Here is a 20,844-nt window from a genome sequence, read left to right as displayed (position 1 = left end):
GCTCAGATTATTTCACCGGTACAAGTATAATGCATTTATTTCCGAACTGGCGGTAGATTGACAATAATAATTAGAAATGCAAATCATAAGTAAGTATAATAATATTATATACTCGTACATTTGTTAAATCTTTGACTTTGAATCTTTTCACGAAATCTGCAAGAGAACTTTTGATTTTAAAACAGTAATATGTGTTCGAGCTGTTGTCGTACTATAGTTCCCATCCGTCTCCCGTGCGAGCCAGTCAAGTTTCTGATTCCGTGTGGGATGGTTGATATTCCTGCTGTACTCCGCCAGTACGCACGCGCTACTTTTTGAAATTATAATAAATTATTTTTCTATTAAGCTGTTAAAATAAGATTTGTGCAATAATAAAGTTACAATTTTTTTTTAATATATATATATTTTTAATTTGTAATTTTTCGGTTTCGCGCGCGTAGTTTAAATAGATGAAAAAATAACTTTTTATAAAATTTAGTGTTATGGATTTAATGTACTGTGACGATAAAATTGTTCGCCGTTTTTGTGTTTAAAACTATGATAAAAACTGTCAATTGTGATTAAGGAGGCGTGACAGAGGCTTTCCACCGGCGGGCATCACACGGTAATGATATTATCACATCAGCTATTATTTGAAACATACGGAATCCGTCACTTTTATCTTTACTTTAATAATAAAAAATCTCTCTTGAGTCAACTGCCTTGGTGGTTTTGTGATCAATTTATAAGACTTTATTAGTCCTAGTATCAAAGTTTGGTATTGACACACTGCCTCGGAAAGCACATTATAAACTTGAAACCTCTTTGGTCTTGTCGGAATCCATCAGATTATAATATTTCTTCTTAGCTGGCGAATAAATAAACAAAAACAGCCGGAGTATATAAGTTTTCGTATTATTTTATTGCTATAAATAATTTAAAATATATTATTTTAGGAATTTTATTTAAACGGTAAAATGATGAGACAAATAATCTTTTCGGTATTTATCATCTCAATATCACACTTAATGCTTTATCACCTTATCATTCTTAATGTTATCAAATACTCAGCCATTTCAGTAATTTCAAAGCATATGAACTATTTATTATGACTTTTCATTAATAATCTTGATTATAAAATTATAGTCAAATAAATTAGGACTTTAAAAAATACATCCATTAAAGTACTAATTTCCGCCAGCGGGTGAGGAAGTATTAGGTACCATGTTTTTTTTGCTATACCTGACAACGTGTAAGCAAAATTTCATGAGGATCGGTTAAAAAATTATTTCGTGGAATCGTAACAAGCAAATTTTCTTTAGCATTTATAATATTTGTTAGGATGTGGAAGATCGCTCTCATAGCGATAAGACCGCCAAATATGATGAAAAAAATATTGTTAATAATACACATACCTATGTTACATTACATTAATTTCACATATGTTTATACTTTTTATTTTTAGTCTTTTTTTTTGTAAAATACATCATATTCCATTCTTATATACATATATACCTATTAACAGTCTCGTTGGTTTATTAGCTAGATACAAGGTCGCAGATTCCGAGGTCCTGAGCTTATATCCCAGGTCGCCATGTGGCTGATTTCTTTTTGAAAGTTTGAAGTGAGCGCAATCCCGGTCCTCGGAAAGCACGATAAGCCATTGATTCTACGTCTGCGATTTCTCCGGTGGTGTTGGATTGCTGTCCCATCGGATTATGATAGTTAAGGAATAGAGAGTGCATCTGTGTTGGCACACACAATTGCACACTACAATATGTTTTGTGCAATTGCGTAATCTCATTTGGCGATGGTGGTGATGGACCATCAGCTCGCACATTTGCCCGCTTACCAAAAAAAGGTAAAAAGCGTGAAGTTAGCATTCGTTCATTCCCATGGGATATAAATGATAATTCAATTCTTCAAATTACGTATTAAATTAAATAGTAAGAAAAGAGTAACTACAGAGTTTTTAACGGTTTCTTTCGATAGAATCTACATTGAGAGGCTAAACCATAAATTGCTCGTATGAGACTACTTTAATAATTCGCTAACACGATTTAATTCTTTTAGCCAATTTTAACAAACTATACAATGAGACAAACTCGTCGGAACTTGAAGTTTTACCGACGCTAGGCATTCGCTATATCCGCTCTATGGAGACAAGTATTGAATACAAGGCAATTTTTTTGTTTAATTTTTATTATTATATTCACTAATAATAAAATTATGTATTAATTTATTTATCAAATAATTTATAACATTCCATTTTGGTTCAATGAATTTGTAGTACAAAATAAGACATTTTTAGTTTATTTCTATATGACTAGCCGCACATCATAAACGATTTATATATTAGATATATTGACGTCATATATTTTTTTTAATAATGAAACGTTACTATACATAAAATTATTAAAGTGGTTTGACCATTCAAACATTTGATCTTATTATTTCTTTAACGGATATTGCGCAAACGAAAAGATTTAAAATGGTACTTCTTGTAATTTCACTGGCTCACTATTTTCGTTAGAACAAACTCAGATGAATTAAATGATGAAAGAATCTGAGTGACGATTGTTATTAATTATTATCAAGTTGAAAATCTTTAGTTATATTAATAATAATAATATCCTGTGACATTATTCACACACGGCCATCTAATCCCAAATTAAGCAGAGCTTGTGCTATGGAAACCAGACAACTGATATACTACATATAATATTTTTTTGTAAATACATACTTATATACATAATTACACCCAGACTCAGGACAAACATACATGTACAAGCTCACAAATATCTGTCCTGGATGGGAATCGAACCCACAACCTTCGTTGTGAAAGGGTGCCGGGTGGCGTGGTTGGTAGATCAAGAATCTACTCGTTACAATTAAATGATATAGTCAATTTGGAGTTCAATATATTCTAGTTTTAATATATTTTTTATAAACTTAAGTAACAGTCGTAAATGTTCTAAGGATGGGCTTAGGCCTTTTTTTGAGGGGAGTATTAGGAGCTAATTAGACCACAAAAAGAACATGTTCAAATGCGGGTTGAATACAAATGTGACAATTCAAATTGACACAGGTAGGTTTTCACGAGATGAATTATTAAAAATTAAACACATAAAAATTAGTTGTGCATGCTCGTGTTGGAACCCACAATCTTTATTTAAAGCATTGGGTATTTATAATACCTTCATAAATACAAGAATTATGATACTCAGAGTAAATGAAAAACAAACAGTGGAGCTGAAATAAATCCTGTATAATCTTATTTGTTCATTACTCAAGTGTGTTAAATACATACGAAAGCTTTATCATAGGCGCCGAGATCCTCCAGTAATAAATGTGAATTTTAAGTAACGAATGTAGGATCAAAACTGTGCTAACACCATCATTTTTGTTTTATAATATTTACCATGGGTTATGAAATGTTTAATTTCACGAACACAATTACTTAAATGAAAGAAATTATCACGAGGAAACCTTAAAATATTTAAAACACTTATAGAGAATAGATTTTAAATTAAAAACATATATTTTTTGTTATGGATTAGGAAGGCGGACGAGCATATGGGCCACCTGATGGTAAGTGGTCACCAACGCCCTTAGACATTGGCATTGTAAGAAATGTCTACTATCGCTTACATAGACAATGCGGCACCAACCTTAGGAACTAAGATTTTATGTCCCTTGTGCCTGTTCTTATACTGGCTCACTCACCTTTCAAACCGGAACACAACAATATCAAGTATTGCTGTTTTGCGGTAGAATACCTGATGAGTGGGTAATACCTACTCTGATGAGTGGGTAATACCTACCAGATGAGGTTGCACAAAGCCCTACCACCAGTAAAATACACACAATACACATAATACTGGATATTTTGTAGACGTTTCTCCGTTGTTTTTTATCGCGTTGTAGTCATGAATATTTCGAGAATTTAAATTTACCGTCTCAAATATTCTATTCCGTTCCAACTTTTTTTTATATTAAAAATAGGAAGGAAGACTTAGCCCCTTGTTTGTAATTTTACTGGCTCGCCACCCATCAACCGGGAATATATATGTAAATGCTTTTCGGCGATAGAATAATTTATGAGTATTTCATTAAATCAAAACTATAAAGATGAACATAAAACGATAGCACTACTTGACGTGGAAAGGAAACTAAATGGATTAGCACTCAGATTTAGTTGGAATGAGCATCTCTACAGCAATTTTCAAACGCAGCGTTTGCCTTATCTGTTAAAACACTTTTAAATAACTTCATCGTGTGACTCAGAACATTATTCAACATATCCTTTATGCAAATAAAATTTTTAATATAAAATCATTTTTAAATATTCATTATTTACGTTGTATTACGAGATGGAAGAGCCGAGACTGTTCAGTTGCTAGAAAATGTGAATTTTAATATTAGATTACGGGTTAGGATCCAGTCGAATACTTTGTTTTTGTCTTGACAAAGAAGGCTTACCAAGCATGATTATAAAATAAACAATGTAGATTCTTCAGTTAAGAAAATCAGTAAAGACAAGAAACTAAGTAGTTATAGTTACGCTTTTCCGCCATTAAGATAGTTTTGGTTTTGTTAATTAAATAAAATATATTATAATAGTATATATATTTCTATGTTTTTAAATTCATAATTTACTTATATTATGTATTTAGCCATTTTTAAGGTCTTTTTAATATAATTTTAAAATCATATGATATCATTTTGCGAATTGAATATAAATGAGTATAATAATTGATAAGAAATTGGAGAGAATTCGCATTTATAATATAAGTATTATCTTACTAATTTATAATAAAAATTACAATTTAAACCTTTATTTAAATAATGATAATTATATTACTGAACGTATTGAATACTGTTTATCATATTTTTTTTTTATTTTCTTATTTCTTTCTTAAATTAAACAGCTTTTGTCACACAGTGACCACGTCACCTCAATCGTTCCTAACCAAATTAACTATGTCGCTTTTACTGGTGGTAGGGCTTTGTGCAAGCTCGTCTGGGTAGGTACCACCCACTCATCAGATATTCTACCGCAAAACAGCAATACTTGATATTGTTGTGTTCCGGTTTGAAGGGTGAGTGAGCCAGTGTAATTACAGGCACAAGGGACATAAAATCTTAGTTCCCAAGGTTGGTGGCGCATTGGATATGTAAGCGATGGTTGACATTTCTTACAATGCTAATGTCTAAGAGCGTTGGTGACCACTTACCATCAGGTGGCCCATATGCTCGTCCGCCTTCCTATTCTATAAAAAAAAAAAAAAAAAAAAAAAAAAAAAAAAAAAAAAAAAAAAAAAAAAAAAAAAAAAAAGTAACATAAGATTATTTTATATTTTTTGGGCACTTCAGAAGTTAGTGAGGCCAGTATACTGTTGAATACCACATTATTCAGATTATATTCAGGGTGTTGCATAAAAAGGCCTCTTTCAGCTTCAATCCGAACACATTCCACCAATACATGAAAAACATCCTCTACTCGGTTGCATTCTGTGCACACCGGTGACTCAAGTTTCTTCATTAGGAAGCCTATAATAATATTTTAAGGATTCGTTTTGCATCAAACTTCTGTAACCTCGCTCTTCTTATCATGTTATCAGCTGCTTGTTTAGATTTAAGTCTATTTAAACGACGCATTGTTTTCTCGGTATTAAAGAGACAAAACGAAGAGAGCTCATAAGCCAATACCGCTATGTAAAGATGTTTACATTATGTATCGCTTCTGCGAGTGCTAGTCATATGTAAAAAATATTCACGTAAAATTGTTAAAATCCACATAAAGACCGGCTGTCATCAATTTTGATTGCTGATTCTTACATTACGGGCACTATAAGTAAGCGTTTCTTATAGAATCAATTAATTGAAAATTATAATAAAATGATAAAATATCTAGTTTTTGATTTATTCCTTTGTATTCACCCAACTATATATATCTGGATGCCAAATTTGAACTTTCTAGTTCATTTGGAATTGGGTTAGAGTTTTAATCTATAGGTTAGTCAGTGATAAAAATGACGATTTTTTTACGTTGTTGAAATTTGAAACACTTGTATCTCGCAAGTCTCAATATATGAGGCAAATTTGACATGTACGTGAAATAGTTTTTGAGTTATGAGGTGGTCAAAAGTGGCTCCAAATAGTTCGTGTAATATCACATATGGTGCTGCTCGCCAGTTCTGGTAGTTTGAACTTGGCTTGACACGCTACCGCGTGTCTAGACATAGGTAAACAAACTGCCCAACATGAAATTCTGTCACATTTATATTTACCAAATTGTCTTGATGAAGCTCAAAGCTAAGCTTAATACCTTCCGCCTTTTGCTTAGCAGTTAAACATTTACAGACAGTCTCCCAAATCGAATCAATTCAGTACATTTCCAAGAATAACCCAGACATTTCGCTTGGTAGCACTCTATACAAACAACAAACATAAACCTGAATATCCATACATTTTCAATCACTTGATTGTTTTATAATGACTTTCTTATCGCATCATGAATGAGAAATGGCTTGAAAGTGATTGAACGCTTTGTGATTCAAAGAAAATCTACTAGAAAATGCTATTTTTAATACTGTCTTTCCTGTAATTGCTTTGCTCTTGAGGGTGAAATAAAATGAAATAATAAATACGTGGCCTGGCGCCAATATTCTCAGAGTCCAGGTTATTCGATATATTAATGATGAGCATTGATATTTATTGGTAATAAAGTGTTTGTATCATTTTTCTCTTAATTTTTTTTAAGTAGTGTGTAGGTAGACAGACAAATTGGCCACAAATGGTTAGTGCTCACCGCCGCCGATCGATTTTTTTTCCAAAATTGTAGTGAATTTTTGACAGTCAACAAGGAATCGTAATTTATATAAAGATTAGCGCTTTATCCGCGACTTCACTCGTCTCATAATTCAGAATTACTAAATATCAATTTTCACATGTCTCTTTTTCAAAAATTAAGAGATTTCATACACACTGACATCCTCTTCGCTACCTTAGAGGTTCAATTTTCAAAAACTCTTCCTTAGTGCTATACTGTGTAAAAAGAACCCCAGTAACTAAGACTGTGCGTTGATATATAAGTCAGTTATTCTTATATATTGTATACATATAACTCGATTTGATTTTTTGATCCACACGTTCTGTTCATTTAACCTCGTATTAAAGTTAAGATTGTAAAAATATATAGATATGCAGGGCTATAGAAAATTTGCTTTTTTAATTGTCCATAAAATTAGTCCCAATATTTTGACAATTAAGATTGGTTGTATATACCCTGAGTTCGATTGTGTGTACATGTATGTTTTATATGCGTATATATACTTACGCTATAACTACTCCATACGATGAGTAATTGCACAATTACAATTGGATATTTGTGCTCTCAAATATGCAATCATTAATATCGTTAATGAACAACTGGTGAAATTATGTTACAAAAATAAACTAATATTTTCTCAACAAATGACAGTTTTATAAATACTTGCAAGTTTGATATGAGATGTTGTTCCTAGTATTAATTCTTAAATAAAACAAAATTCACAGTTATATTGAGCTACGAGGAACGTATGTGTATACTCCTTTTCACTACCATCAAGCCGGGCCGGTGCTAATGATTCTTAGCACCTTGAACGCTATTTTTTACGTACTTTGAAACTGTTCCCCTGAATTTTAGTATACTATGTAATATTTTAAAAGAATATATTCTGCAGTATATAATCCGACTACAATCATTAAGTATTTAGAACTAGTAACTTATTTCTAACATTTTGAAGTATACGAAGTCTTTTTTTATTTCGATGTTTAGCATATCTGATGATATTGTAGTTGTCTATTGTAGTGCTACGGTATTTAAATGTACTCTTAATCATTCTATATACTTTTTAATCCACACTTCACTGTCAGACGTTTTTATGCACTCTGGCGCCACTGAAAATCACAGCTCGACTTAAATCCTTGACGAGTGCTGAGTGGTCTCCCGTTTTTATTAAATCACACGAATGTACAGCTTACTAATGTTACAATTGTTTTTTTTATTACTATATATTTTTTATTTTTAGTGTTTATATTACTTACATTTGTTTTAATTTCTCATTTATTTTTAATCATATAATTAGTGCACTTCCGGTTGTGTGTTTACAAATAAAATATTGTATTATTTTTTATTAGAATATGTACTTTTACATAAAATTCCCTTCCGCTCATCAGCTTAAAAAATAGAATACGTACCAAGTACTTTATTCTGTAAGAACTCAATTCATTACTCACCCGTAAAATATTGATAACCGATATGCTTTTTGGATTTCTTATATACTATTATGTGTATACTCTTGAAATGTTATAATTAATATGGTCAATGTTGCATATCATTTTCTGGTATTTCACGACCATTTTCTGCAGTGAGCTTCAAAGCGTACTTTGAACGAATTCGATTCAAATATTCGTTATTGTATTACCTACCGATGATGTAGACTCTTCTTTATCTTAGATTTATTCTCGCCTGACATTTCCAGAAACCTTTAACTAAAATTTACTTTTAGTAAAAGCCGAGATGGCCTAGTGGTTAGAACGCGTGAATCTTAACCGATGATCGTGGGTTCAAACCCGGGTAAGCACCACTGAATTTTCATGTGCTTAATTTGTGATTAAAATTCATCTCGTGCTTGACTGTGAAGGAAAACATCGTGAGGAAACCTGCATGTGTCTAATTTCATTGAAATTATGTCACATGTGTATTCTACCAACCCGCATTGGAGCAGCGTGGTGGAATAAGCTCTAAAACCTTCTCCTCAAAAAGGGAGAGGAGGCCTTAGCCCAGCAGTGGGACATTAACAGGCTGTTACTGTAAATGCGTTTTAGTATAACAATAAAACTGAAGTAACATTATGACATTTAAAAAAGCATTAAAAGTAAAATAGATATTCAAAACTGATCCTAGATAGCCCTGTGGTTAGAATGTATGAATCTTAACTGACGAATGTGGGTTCAATATTTTCATATGCTAAATTTAGACTAATTATACTGAATGTCTGCCACATGTATCCACCAAAGCGCATTCGAACAGCGTTTTAAAATAAGCTGCAAAAGTTCTCTAAAGGGAGCGGAGTTCTTAGCCCAGCAGTGCTACGTTTACGGGATTTTACTTTACATTTAAGTGCTCTCAAAAGTGCTTTTAACGTGCAAAAGTGTTTTTAATGCTACAACAATTTAAACGAAACAAATAAATAGTTTTTTAGTAATCACGATACTGTACGTTAAATTAGAGAATTGAATATTTTGTTATATTTAAAAATTAACAAAACATTTCATCGCAAAATCCATTGTACACTTTAATTGACGATCATACACATACACAAGGGTTTTATCAATCTAACGACCCTTTATTGGATTAAATTGGTTGAAGAAGTTACTACAAGCTAACATAAAACGACAATACAAAATTAGATTCTTAGCTACTTTGTTTTGTAGAAATATTCTATTTTATAAATGTATTTCCAAAGATTTTAAGAAAGATAGCAATACTTGAATAAAACCTCTTTCGACCCTCGTTTTATTTTATCAGGCGTTACAATGAAACCATATTCTCCGTTTACTATTTATCTGCTATCAAATGAAATTGTATCCATGACAAACGCACCTATTTATTCGTTAGATACCTTTTTCAATTATTTACTTTTCCATTACACAGACCCCAAATGTGTCTAGACTAAATGATTTGTAACTGTATGAATTATTTAAGACGATCCATATTTTCAATGAGATTATAAAGAAGTTAATCAACGTGGACAAATATGTTCGGATAATGCGTGCGTGCGAATGTGTGTGTGCGAATTCCACTGTGGTAGGACTTTGTGCCAGCTCGCCTGGGTAGGTACCATCCATTAATTAGATATTCTACCGCAAAACAGCAGTACTTGGTATTGTTGTGTTCCGGTTTGAAGGGTGAGTGAGCATGTGTAATTACAGGCACAAGGGACATAAAATCTTAGGTCCCAAGGTCACTTACCATCAGGTGGCCCATATGCTCGTCCGCCTTCCTATTCTAGAAAAAAACCACACACATAATAATAATAATAATATCAATAGATTGATTTGGATTGGATTGATATGCTATTACAATTAATAGATATTCAGAAAACATTTTCATGGAAAAAGGGGTTTCAAGTGAACGATAACCCTATCACTACTATCAGCTCCAATTCTACCATAAAACAAGTCAACACAGTTTTGACGAGCAAGTTCATTGATAATTCTCATAATGATAACGATAATTATGAAACTCAACCTCGTTTATTGACTGACAGCTCCATTAGCAATCAGGCTAGCCGGCCACACTTATATGTATATTAATAAATCAGGACGGCTCTTCAGGCTTAATATCGCAGTAAACAATTTGGAAAATTTGCCTGTAAATAGAGTGGGGATGAAATGGAATTGATGGCTAAAATAACTCATGTATAATTGAAACAACTCATGTAGAATACAAGTTTCACTTACATGATTTATAAAGGAATAATAATAAAATATTTTAAATTTTTGCTTTTTAGTTGCAAGACCATCTGGTTAGGTACCGCCCATTGATAACTTATTTTATTTTTGTAGTATTCTAGTTTGAAGGGTTAGAAGGGTTAGTAAGAGAAGGGATACACAAGCTCACGAGACGTAGACATCTTAGTTTCCAGAATTGGTTATAAAAAGTGGTTGTAAAAAATGGTTAATACATGTCAATAAAACTGACTACCGGATACAGTGTGTAACGACACCGAATATTTGCGTGTTATTGAGTATATGTATTTTTAATATTATTGTCGTACCCCTTTTTTTTACACTAGAAAAATGCAATCGCGTGTCTCCCATGGGAACAGTGGGATGAAGGGTATATGGGCTCGCCGGTGTCCAAGGCGCCGAGTGCACTCCGAACATCGGAACACTTACTAAAAAGTTAGTTTCTTTTCGGCTTAACGAGGAGTGCCACTGGATCTGCTGCTACCATGACGCTCATAATTCCATATTTCTTCTTCAAGACGGTGGAAACGATAATCACATATCAGAGAATACGATACCAAGTATTCTCTGATAACACAACAGAAACTGTGATGATATAAAAAGGCGTATACACGTCTGTCGGTCATATTGGGCCTCGTTTGATTTAATTCTTGAATAGATTGACATTAATTGATTTCATACATGGTTATCAATAGCATATATCCCTTTGAAAATACTAATGAAATGGCAGAAAGGTAATTAATCCTGTGTAATTACTGAAGCCATCGGTATATTATACTAATGCATATTGGTTTCCAAGCAATCGCCGATTTAACAAGTAATGTGTAATGCTTCTAATAATGAACAACTCTAGAGACCTTTAACCATATTTTTGTCAATTATACGATTCATAGAACAGAAAGGTATATTACTCAATATAAGATTATTATATAAATATACACTTATATGTATTTAATTGTATTTTTTTGATGACTACAGGTACAAGGGAATGGCATCTTAGTTCCCAAGGTCGGTGGCGGAATGATGTATGGAATGATTAATATTTCCTAAATCTCCAATGTCTATGGGCAGTGGTGACCACTCACCATCAGGTGGTCTACTTGCAGACCGCATTCTTGTTTCATATAAAAACACTACATTATTGAAGTGGTAAAAAAAGTAACTAGATTGACTATCTTGCAGATTCTTCTGGAGTCTATATTTCGAACCGGTGATACATTTAATGTAAGTAGTATTCGGTCAGTGATCGATTTGACCGTATTTATTAATATCTTTATTATACTCGTATTTCCAAAATGTTTCTATTAATAATACTAAGTCCGTTGAACGCTGCAAAAAATTGGTTCAGAAACAGAGGAGGAAAAGTGCTGAACTGTTTTGTTTTTCTTCCTTATACTTATATATATAAATATACATAGGTTTAATACAATGTTGATTCCAAGGACCATTTGATTGATGTGTAGGAAAAAATATCTCATTAATACACAAAATAAATTAATATATTATTAAAGATTACATTTTAATTATATCCCAAAAAGTATTATAATTTACTTCGTGAAATGATTTTGCATAAGTTATTCACCGAATCATGTAAAACCTTTTGGATGTGTACGAACTCTCACCGTCTCTATCTTAAAGTAATTTTATGCTTCATTTACAATTCAATTGTTCGTACATATGTCGATACATGAATAAATTGAAGGCGTCGTTTTGGCAATTAGTTTTAAATCTTGGATGCTTTTGATATTTTAATAGATAATTTTCTTTGGAGCTTTTTGGTTATAATAGTTAATTAATCATTACCAGAGTACAGCGTTTTAGCATATTGTTAAGCTAATATTCACCAATATTGCGTTAAAAGACTATTATTATAAATTTTTTTTTTATTATGTTAGAAGCCGAGACGGCCCAGTGGTTAGAACGCGTGAATCTTAATCGATGATCGTGGGTTCAAACCTGGGCAAGTACCACTGAGCTTTCATGTGCTTAATTTGTATTTATAATTCATCTCGTGCTTGACGGTGACGGAATACATCATGAGTTAACCAGCATGTGTCTAATTTCACTGAAATTGAGCCACATGTGAATTCCACTAATCCGCATTGGAGCAGCGTGGTGGAATAAGCTCCATACCTTCTCCTCAAGGAGAGGAGGCCATAGCCCAGCTGTGGGACATTTAAAGGCTGGTACTGTATTATGTTAGAAACAGATCGTGTCCGAATACATATCGGATATAACAGATATCGTTATGAGAAATATTTGTCCCGAGATGTTTTATTTATCGTATTTTATCCCGTATTTCTTATTTTTCGTATTTTATCTTTAGTAACATAATACTTTGATGTCACGTCGCATATTCAATCGGATAATTCTATTTCATCATTTTATTTACAAATACATAAAACTATGGTAATTTTAAATTTAGAAGATACTTTTTTTTTAAATTAAATTTCCAAAATCACAAATACATAGTTACCGTCTCAAACAATTTGATTTGTTGACTCAACTGGTGAACTTCGATATAAAAAGATTGAAAAGTTTTCTCAGACAACTTCTGACAATCACGATGATAGATGGCATGAAATGAAGAAGCGCAGAGTTGGGGAAACACATCAAAGTCGACTTACTGATTGATAAGGTACAATTTGATTCTGTTCTTATTTTCAAAGATTTCTCTCTGAAATTCTTAAGTTGTATAATTATTTTTGTTTGAAAGGCTTTATAATTTAATGAATTCATTTTGTCTAAGCAAAGTTTTGCATTTTACTATTGAACAATAGTATTGAAGGATAATTTGCATATATTTAATGTCAACCTAACTAATATTATAAACGCGAAAGTGAATTTAATTCTTTGTTCCGCTTTTTCGTCTTAACTATTTAATTGAATAAAATTAAATTTTGCATACACGTTGTCAGGGGAATAGAAAAGAACTTAGGGACTTAATATCTGTATCCTTACATCATACGTGGGCGAAACAACAAGCGAACACTAGTAACAAAAAAAATCAACAAATATATGTGTATTAAAAATATTAAAAATAATTACGACTTAAGGTTCTGCTATTTGACAAGTTATTTGATAAGTAGAAGACTAGTCGAACGGCAAATCCTTTTCCTTAATATGAGAAAATCTTTTCAAAGGGTTATGTGGCACTAGACATAGTAAGATATAATATTTTTGCCAAACGTGATCCCAGGAGGAGCACCGAAAATGAAAATGAAGTTACGTGTTTGTTGAATGGTGTCACGTGAATAAGTGTGAATCAAAATGAAAATATGTTTATATATTTAGAATTGTTTTATATATTTCTGAATGAATAGTTCAAATAAGGAATACGTCTATTACATATTTCGTTTAAAGATTAATTTGTTTAAAGGGTTGACATTGTAAGTTTTTTTTTATTTGAACAAGTAGCATAATAGTCTAAAATCAACATTATGTACTATGTTCAAGTAGGCTGTTATAAGCGCTATTGAATCCTCATTTTACAATATTAAGCCACCGCGAATTTAAAAGTGTTTTTTTTTTTTATATTTGCCGGGAGGGCAAATGACTCTACTCCACCTGATGGTAAGTGGTAGTAGAGTCCAAACGCGACGACGGCCAGTACAGATGGGAAAAACGTTCTGCACTAGCCGCCTTTGCCTTGCCGGCCCGCAAGATGCCTCTTCACGCCTCATTTGAAGGAACCCGGGTTGTAAGAGGAGGGGAATACGTGAGCTGGTAAGGAATTCCATTTTTTGGAAGTGCGACAAAGAAAGGAGTTGCCAAATTTATTTGTTCGCGATGGAATTGATGTCACAGTTAGGCGGTGACATCGAGAACCAGCTCGCGTGGACTTAAGAAGGAAGGAGGAAGCAGGAATTAGAGAGAATAATTCCTCAGAGCACTCGCCGTGATACAGTCGATAGAAAGCGCTCAGTGCTGGTGTCCCACGACGCAATTGTAAAGGTTCAAGGGCGTTTGTGACCTTTACGTCGCCAATAATGCGTACGGCACGTCGCTGCAGCCGGTCCAAGGCCTCCAGTAGGTACTTAGCGGAGCCATCCCAAAGGTGCGAGCAATATTCCACGCAAGACCGTACCTGTGTTTTGTACAGCTGCACCTTGTTCAGAACTCCGAGTTTCCGTGAAGCTGTTTTTATAACAGCCTCGATGGAATCCCTTGGACTAAGGTCGCAGCGAACGTCGGTCCCCAGCATGGCGATTTTGCTTTGTATCACCAGCGGAGTACCACAGAGGGAGGGAAGAGGGGTTGCTTGCTTCTACCAAAAAAATAAACCAGCTGGAAGCTCATTATATACTCCTTCCATCATTGAAAATCAATGAATACTGTTCATGCATTTTTATTGTAATGTATATTAGTCGAGTCGCCTTAGTTATTAATATATTTCAAAATTGGCGACACTAAGGAATAGGCTGGGGAGGCTAGAACTCCGGGACCTAAGCCCCGATCCATTCTAAGATCGAAACTGCAATTTTCACATTACTAAGCAGCTCGTATACCGATATTTATTGAGGCTTCAATATGAATGTATTTTTCATAAAGTCATGAAGTACTGTTGAAGTGGAAAAAATATTAAACACAAACACTGGAACACTGTTGATTGGTGAAGACTAAAATGTCATCTATACTTGTTTTTTATTCACGAGGATTTTCTTCACTACCAAGAATGAGATAAAATATCAATAAAATTTTTAAGCAGTGTTTATACAGCTCAAATAAACGAGATCTGCTATGTGCTATTTTGGTTTTTTTATATAATATTCTATTGTAATATACAATTTTGATTATGAAAAATAAAATATTTAGCCAAACTGTGATTCCATTACCGAAATTGTGGAAGCCGCACACATGAAACGGAATAACGAATTAACTAACGTAAATTTCGCAATACAACTCGTGTTACAATAAATATATATATATATTTCGGTGTATTCTACTGGTTTCTCTGAATACCAAACAGAATCTGGTTTATGTTTCACTAAAATAATTACATTACTTTTGTAATAAGCTTAGTGGTAATTTTCACATTGTATCCGTTTATGCATTAGCATTTTGCTTAATATAAATGTACCTGGATGCAGAAGGTGGAGAGCCGGGAACTTTGGCGCACCTTAGCGGCCTTGGTGGCTTTTTTGAGAGGCCTATATTCAGCAGTGGACTACGATTGGCTGTTGATGAAAATTGATGATGAAATGTAGCTTTAAAATGGCGATGTGATTTAAGCGGACACTCCATGGTGATTTTACATGGTGTTATAAAATATGCAAGGCAGGCCCGTCCATAAAGACTAATTAGGCGATGGCCGCTCAAATACAAGAGTTGAATAATCTTTTTAGTCAATATTTCAAGTTATAAGATTTGCAGATTATTTTTTAATTACTGGATGTTAAAAAGAAACATTATCTTTGTATTTCTTGTCTTTTGTTATTTTAATTGAAATGACATTGTCTTTTCTTGTTATTTCAGAAACCGCCATTGTTTTTATTGTCCCAAATTTCCAAGATCGTAGTGGAAGCAATTTAAACATTATCCTTGATTTTTTTTTTTATAGTATTGGAAGGCGGACGAGCATATGGGCCACCTGATGGTAAGTGGTCACCAACGCTCTTAAACATTGGCATTGTAAGAAATGTCAACCATCGCTTACATATCCAATGCGCCATCAACCTTGAGAACTAAGATTTTATGTCCCTTGTGCCTGTAATTACACTGGCTCACTCACCCTTCAAACCGGAACACAACAATATCAAGTATTGCTGTTTTGCGGTAGAATATTTGATGAGTGGGTGGTACCTACCCAGACGAGCTTGCACAAAGCCCTACCACCAGTAAATAGACCAGTGATAGAGAACGTCAGTGAAAGCGAATGAAAAGGAAGTCTGTAAAGGTTTCAGTGCTGGACATAGGGCTCCTCTTAACCCAAGATTTGGAACTTATCCCACCACGCAGCTCCAACGTGAGTTAGAAGATGTGTGAGAGAATTTCATCTACATGCAAATTTCCTTACGACGTTTTCTTGCAACGCCTAGCATGATATCAATTTTATACACAAATTAAGCACCTAAATATATCATCGCATTTAATAACAGCTAATATTTCGAACACTTACGTTTGTCGAACAATCCTTAATACTATATTCATAACACAAAGAAATTGTTATATTTATTATCTATATAAGTACGAATAGGTATATATTATTTTTTATAACGCTGAATATATAGAAAAATATTTCTCAGACGACCAATTTCGGATTTATTTCCATTAAACGATAGAATATTGTAGGTTCAAATGAATGTGTTCGATGCTGACTGTACATTGTTACAACTCCATTGCTTATAATGTATTCACATATCGTATTTTGTTGAGCTTCATCGTTCATCATCTGCTTGCCCTCGTTCTATTTTTTTAGGGTAGGCGCTGTGTTTTTTTAACTATAAGAAAAAGATTTTATAAGATAGGCGTATGTTACATTCACGTTTTGAATGCCTTTTACTGGTAGGTTGATTTCCTGCCACCATATTGTTTGGTAAATCAGTAAGTAGTAGTAATGAATGCTCGATATAATCATTTCCCTTATATCTTTTTTACGACATCCTCTTGTTGAAATGGAGTGGCTGTATAAACTATATCTATAATAAATTTTAACAATTGAACCTTTTCAAGCATAAGCTGTGTTATATGGTTTTAAGCGCATTAAACGTTACTGATCTGTCCCCATGGGTCGCAATTAATGTTGTGCAGTGTATGACCTCTCTTGATAAATTGGTTATATAATATAAAAGTATATCAACCCAATTGTTTATAATATTCTATATTTGTATTTTAATTAATTAATAATAATTATTATAAACGTTTAGCTAAACGACTATTGACCTCTCTCGTTGCATAGTCGCATCTAATGATGAGTGAGCCAGTGTAACTATAGGCACAAGGTACATAACATCTTAGTTCCCAACGTTGGTGGTGCATTGGCGATATAATTAATTGATTATTAATAATAATAATAATAAAATCATTTATTTCGACCAACTAGGGAACATAAATACAAAACAATAAATGGTGAAAAGACAAAAATTACAATATATTTATATTATATTTTACAGATTTTACATATTATTAATTAGATTAATTTAATTCGAATTAATTTTTAATACCAAATTAAACTAAAATTATTTAAACCAAATCTAAATTAATTAAAATCAAAATAAAATTTGAATTAAATTAAATCAATTCAAATTCAAACTAATCAAAAGAAATGAATCACATTAAATTAAATAAAATTAGACTAATAATTCGTACAGCGAAAATATTTTCGGTTTGTGTGACCACTTACCAACAGATGGCACATTACCTTGTCCACCTACCTATTTTACAAAAAAATCCATATAATATTTTTATAAGATTATTTAAATCTTTTTTTCATATTTGCACCGACAAAGCTATGCAAAATGAGAATGATAAAAATTCATGCGTTCTAAGATAAAGATGATCATATGATATATAATATTTGTCGCACTTTTGTCATATAAATTTAGTGATATGGTACTAAAAATTTGTACACAATTAGATGTTTATAACAGTTTTATGCCATAGCCCTCATAAAAGTTATAGTTAACGATGCCATAATAATTATAAATATAGACGTCAAAGATTATTACGATGACAAATGAATTGCGAGTTGTAATATCAATGGAGATGTTTTATATCTATATAAATAAGATTGGAGTGTTTCTCTTTATGTTTTTTCAGGTTATACGTCCTGTTTTTTAAATAAAAAAAAAGAAATCAAATACAAATATACTGCTTTAAAATGGCTCCAAAGAAATAAATAAGAGTCTAATCGAGTAACAGGCGAACCTTGTTAGTTTGTGCTTGTTCCTTGTAACAATCTAATGAGTATCGTTAGTTTTCCAAACAAAAATAGCATTACAAAATATAACTTTTAATGTCTCAATAAGCGGTTTGAATACATTTTGAAATGTATGTATACTTATCCACCATGGTATTTTTTTTCTATGCGTGAATGATACTTTAAAATACATAATAATCGGTAAATAGCATGTAAGTTTAGATAAGCAGTTTTTTATTCTTGAATGTATTTGACTTTGTTTGTTTTTTTTTATATAGAATAGGAAGGCGGACGAGCATATGGGCCACCTGATGGTAAGTGGTCACCAAACGCCCTTAGACATTGGCATTGTAAGAAATATCAACCATCGCTTACATAGCCAATGCGCCACCAACCTTGGGAACTAAGATTTTATGTCCCTTGTGCCTGTAATTACACTGGCTCACTCATCCTTCAAACCGGAACACAACAATAACAAGTACTGCTGTTTTGCGGTAGAATATCTGATGAGTGGGTGGTACCTACCCAGACGAGCTTGCACAAAGCTCTACCACCAGTGTAGTAGTGTAGTGTAGTGTTTGTATATATATATTTGTAATTATATGAAGACAAGACATTTAAAACTATGTTCAACTAATAAAAACATTTTTATTTTAGGCAACACTCTTTTGGAGACACTATTTGTCTTTAAATGGATGTCGAGTTGTCTACACATAATTACATTCAAAATATAGAATGAGTATGATAAAATAATTAAAAAATACTTAAAACAGTGGTGTCGGCAAACGTCATGTTCGACGCACCTAATCTTCTATATAATAACTATGATGACAACAAATAAGTTATTACTATTCACGATTCGATGTTAATGAACTTAAAAATATATATTTAATATAGAAGCATTACATTACATTGTTTATTGATCGCCATATAATCTATCACCGATTCGGAAATAAACACCTCAAACCTGAGGAACCAGTAATAGATTTTTTTTTTTATATTATAGATAGGTGGAGTAGCAAATGAGCCACCTGATAGTAAATGGCTACCACCGAGTGATATGGTTATGTTTTCATAATATCGAAATCATAAATCGGTAATATTAGATATTACTATGCATTAAATTTAAGCCAAAATTTATGGTAGAACACACATCGTGTCTAAGTGAATATTGCCAAAAACACGCCAGAAGTTTTTTAAGTTTTTTCTCGAAAAATTGAAATTTTAGTGTTTTTAGCTGAAAATTCAAACGGGCTGCCCGTCACGAATGGACGCAATCATAAAGGTGTTAGTCCCCTAAAAATGATTTTCCACTAAAATTTCATGACCCAATTGTTTTTTTTTACTTTACAGCGCTTCAAGAATGTAATTTGTTTATTATATTGGCCGTTACAAAGGTTCAGCATTTTGGCAGTGTTTACACTCTCGCGTCTCACCTGAAGTATTTCCGGTCGTAACGGATTTCCGCCCCATCGAGAGTGGGATAATGGAGAGTGAGTCTTTATTTTAGTAATAACTCTTTGACATTATAATAAGCCATTATAATCTCGAAACAGGGTAACGTAACTTACGTTTTAGATTTTTTTTTTAATATCTTGCTTTGTTAAATGAAAAAAGTTGAATGAAATACAACATTTAAAAATAAGCTTATACATGAAGGAGCGGAGGCGGGGAAAATGGAAAAGTATGAAATTTTTATGGACAAACTTGGAAAGGAAAACCTTTCACAGAATTCACGTCTGTTGTTCAATTCAGCGAGGAAATTACAAAGCGCTGCAGCTTCGTTTCTTTCACGCCTTCTAATTTTCTGATTTAAGCCTCTGTAATACGCTATCGATAAATCTTTATCGCGAATACCGCTTTCTGTGCGTGGTTTTGTACAAAGAGCTCATATATTGTGCCCGTGAAAATTTACGTTTCGAAAATTTTCGATGAATCCTGAAATTTACCGCTTTCATTCGTAATGTCAATTCATGTTGAAAGCTAAAGATTCAACTATTATATTATAAGACGTGACCGTGGCTTATGTGAATATCTGATAAACTATGCATTTTGTAAATGACTTCATATAAAGAATATATATACATATACTTAATGTCTTAAGGTTATACGATCTAGCTAGCGATGCGAAGGTTAGATCCTGAGCCGTTGATCTATTGTTGTCGTCACTTCGAGCATAGCTTTCATTCTCTTTCGTGACATCTTCGATAGCTATCTATAATATTATCTATAAAGCCTAAAGCGTTATAGATAATATTTTGTTACTCCGGAATATGATCAGCATTGGACATATAAATAATAGTAGGTATACGGTAATTTTTACTTTAGTCACTTTTGTTATACCTTAAATAATAATATTTTTTACTGGTGGTACGGCTTTGTGCAAGCTCGTCTGGATAGGTGTACCACCCACTCATCAGATATTCTACCGCGAAACAGCAGTACTTGGTATTGTTGTGTTCCGGTTTGAAGGGTGAATTAGCCAG

The 20,844-nt window shown here is 32.8% G+C and overlaps 1 protein-coding gene across 2 annotated transcripts in view; it reads left to right on the top strand.

Annotated features, from left to right (window-relative positions):
• Nucleotides 1-238: 238 nt before the first annotated feature.
• The window catches only part of LOC126770954 (allatostatin-A receptor), a 134,335-nt gene continuing 113,729 nt past the window's right edge, over nt 239-20,844 (top strand). For both annotated transcript variants that reach the window (XM_050490582.1, XM_050490583.1), the window contains exon 1: nt 239-604. The gene's annotated coding sequence lies outside the window, so the exon portion shown is untranslated. The remainder of the gene's footprint in view (nt 605-20,844) is intronic.

The sequence above is a fragment of the Nymphalis io genome, chromosome 9, assembly GCF_905147045.1.
Source record: "Nymphalis io chromosome 9, ilAglIoxx1.1, whole genome shotgun sequence".
NCBI lineage: Eukaryota > Metazoa > Arthropoda > Insecta > Lepidoptera > Nymphalidae > Nymphalis > Nymphalis io.
This window is presented reverse-complemented; position numbering and strand designations above follow the sequence as displayed.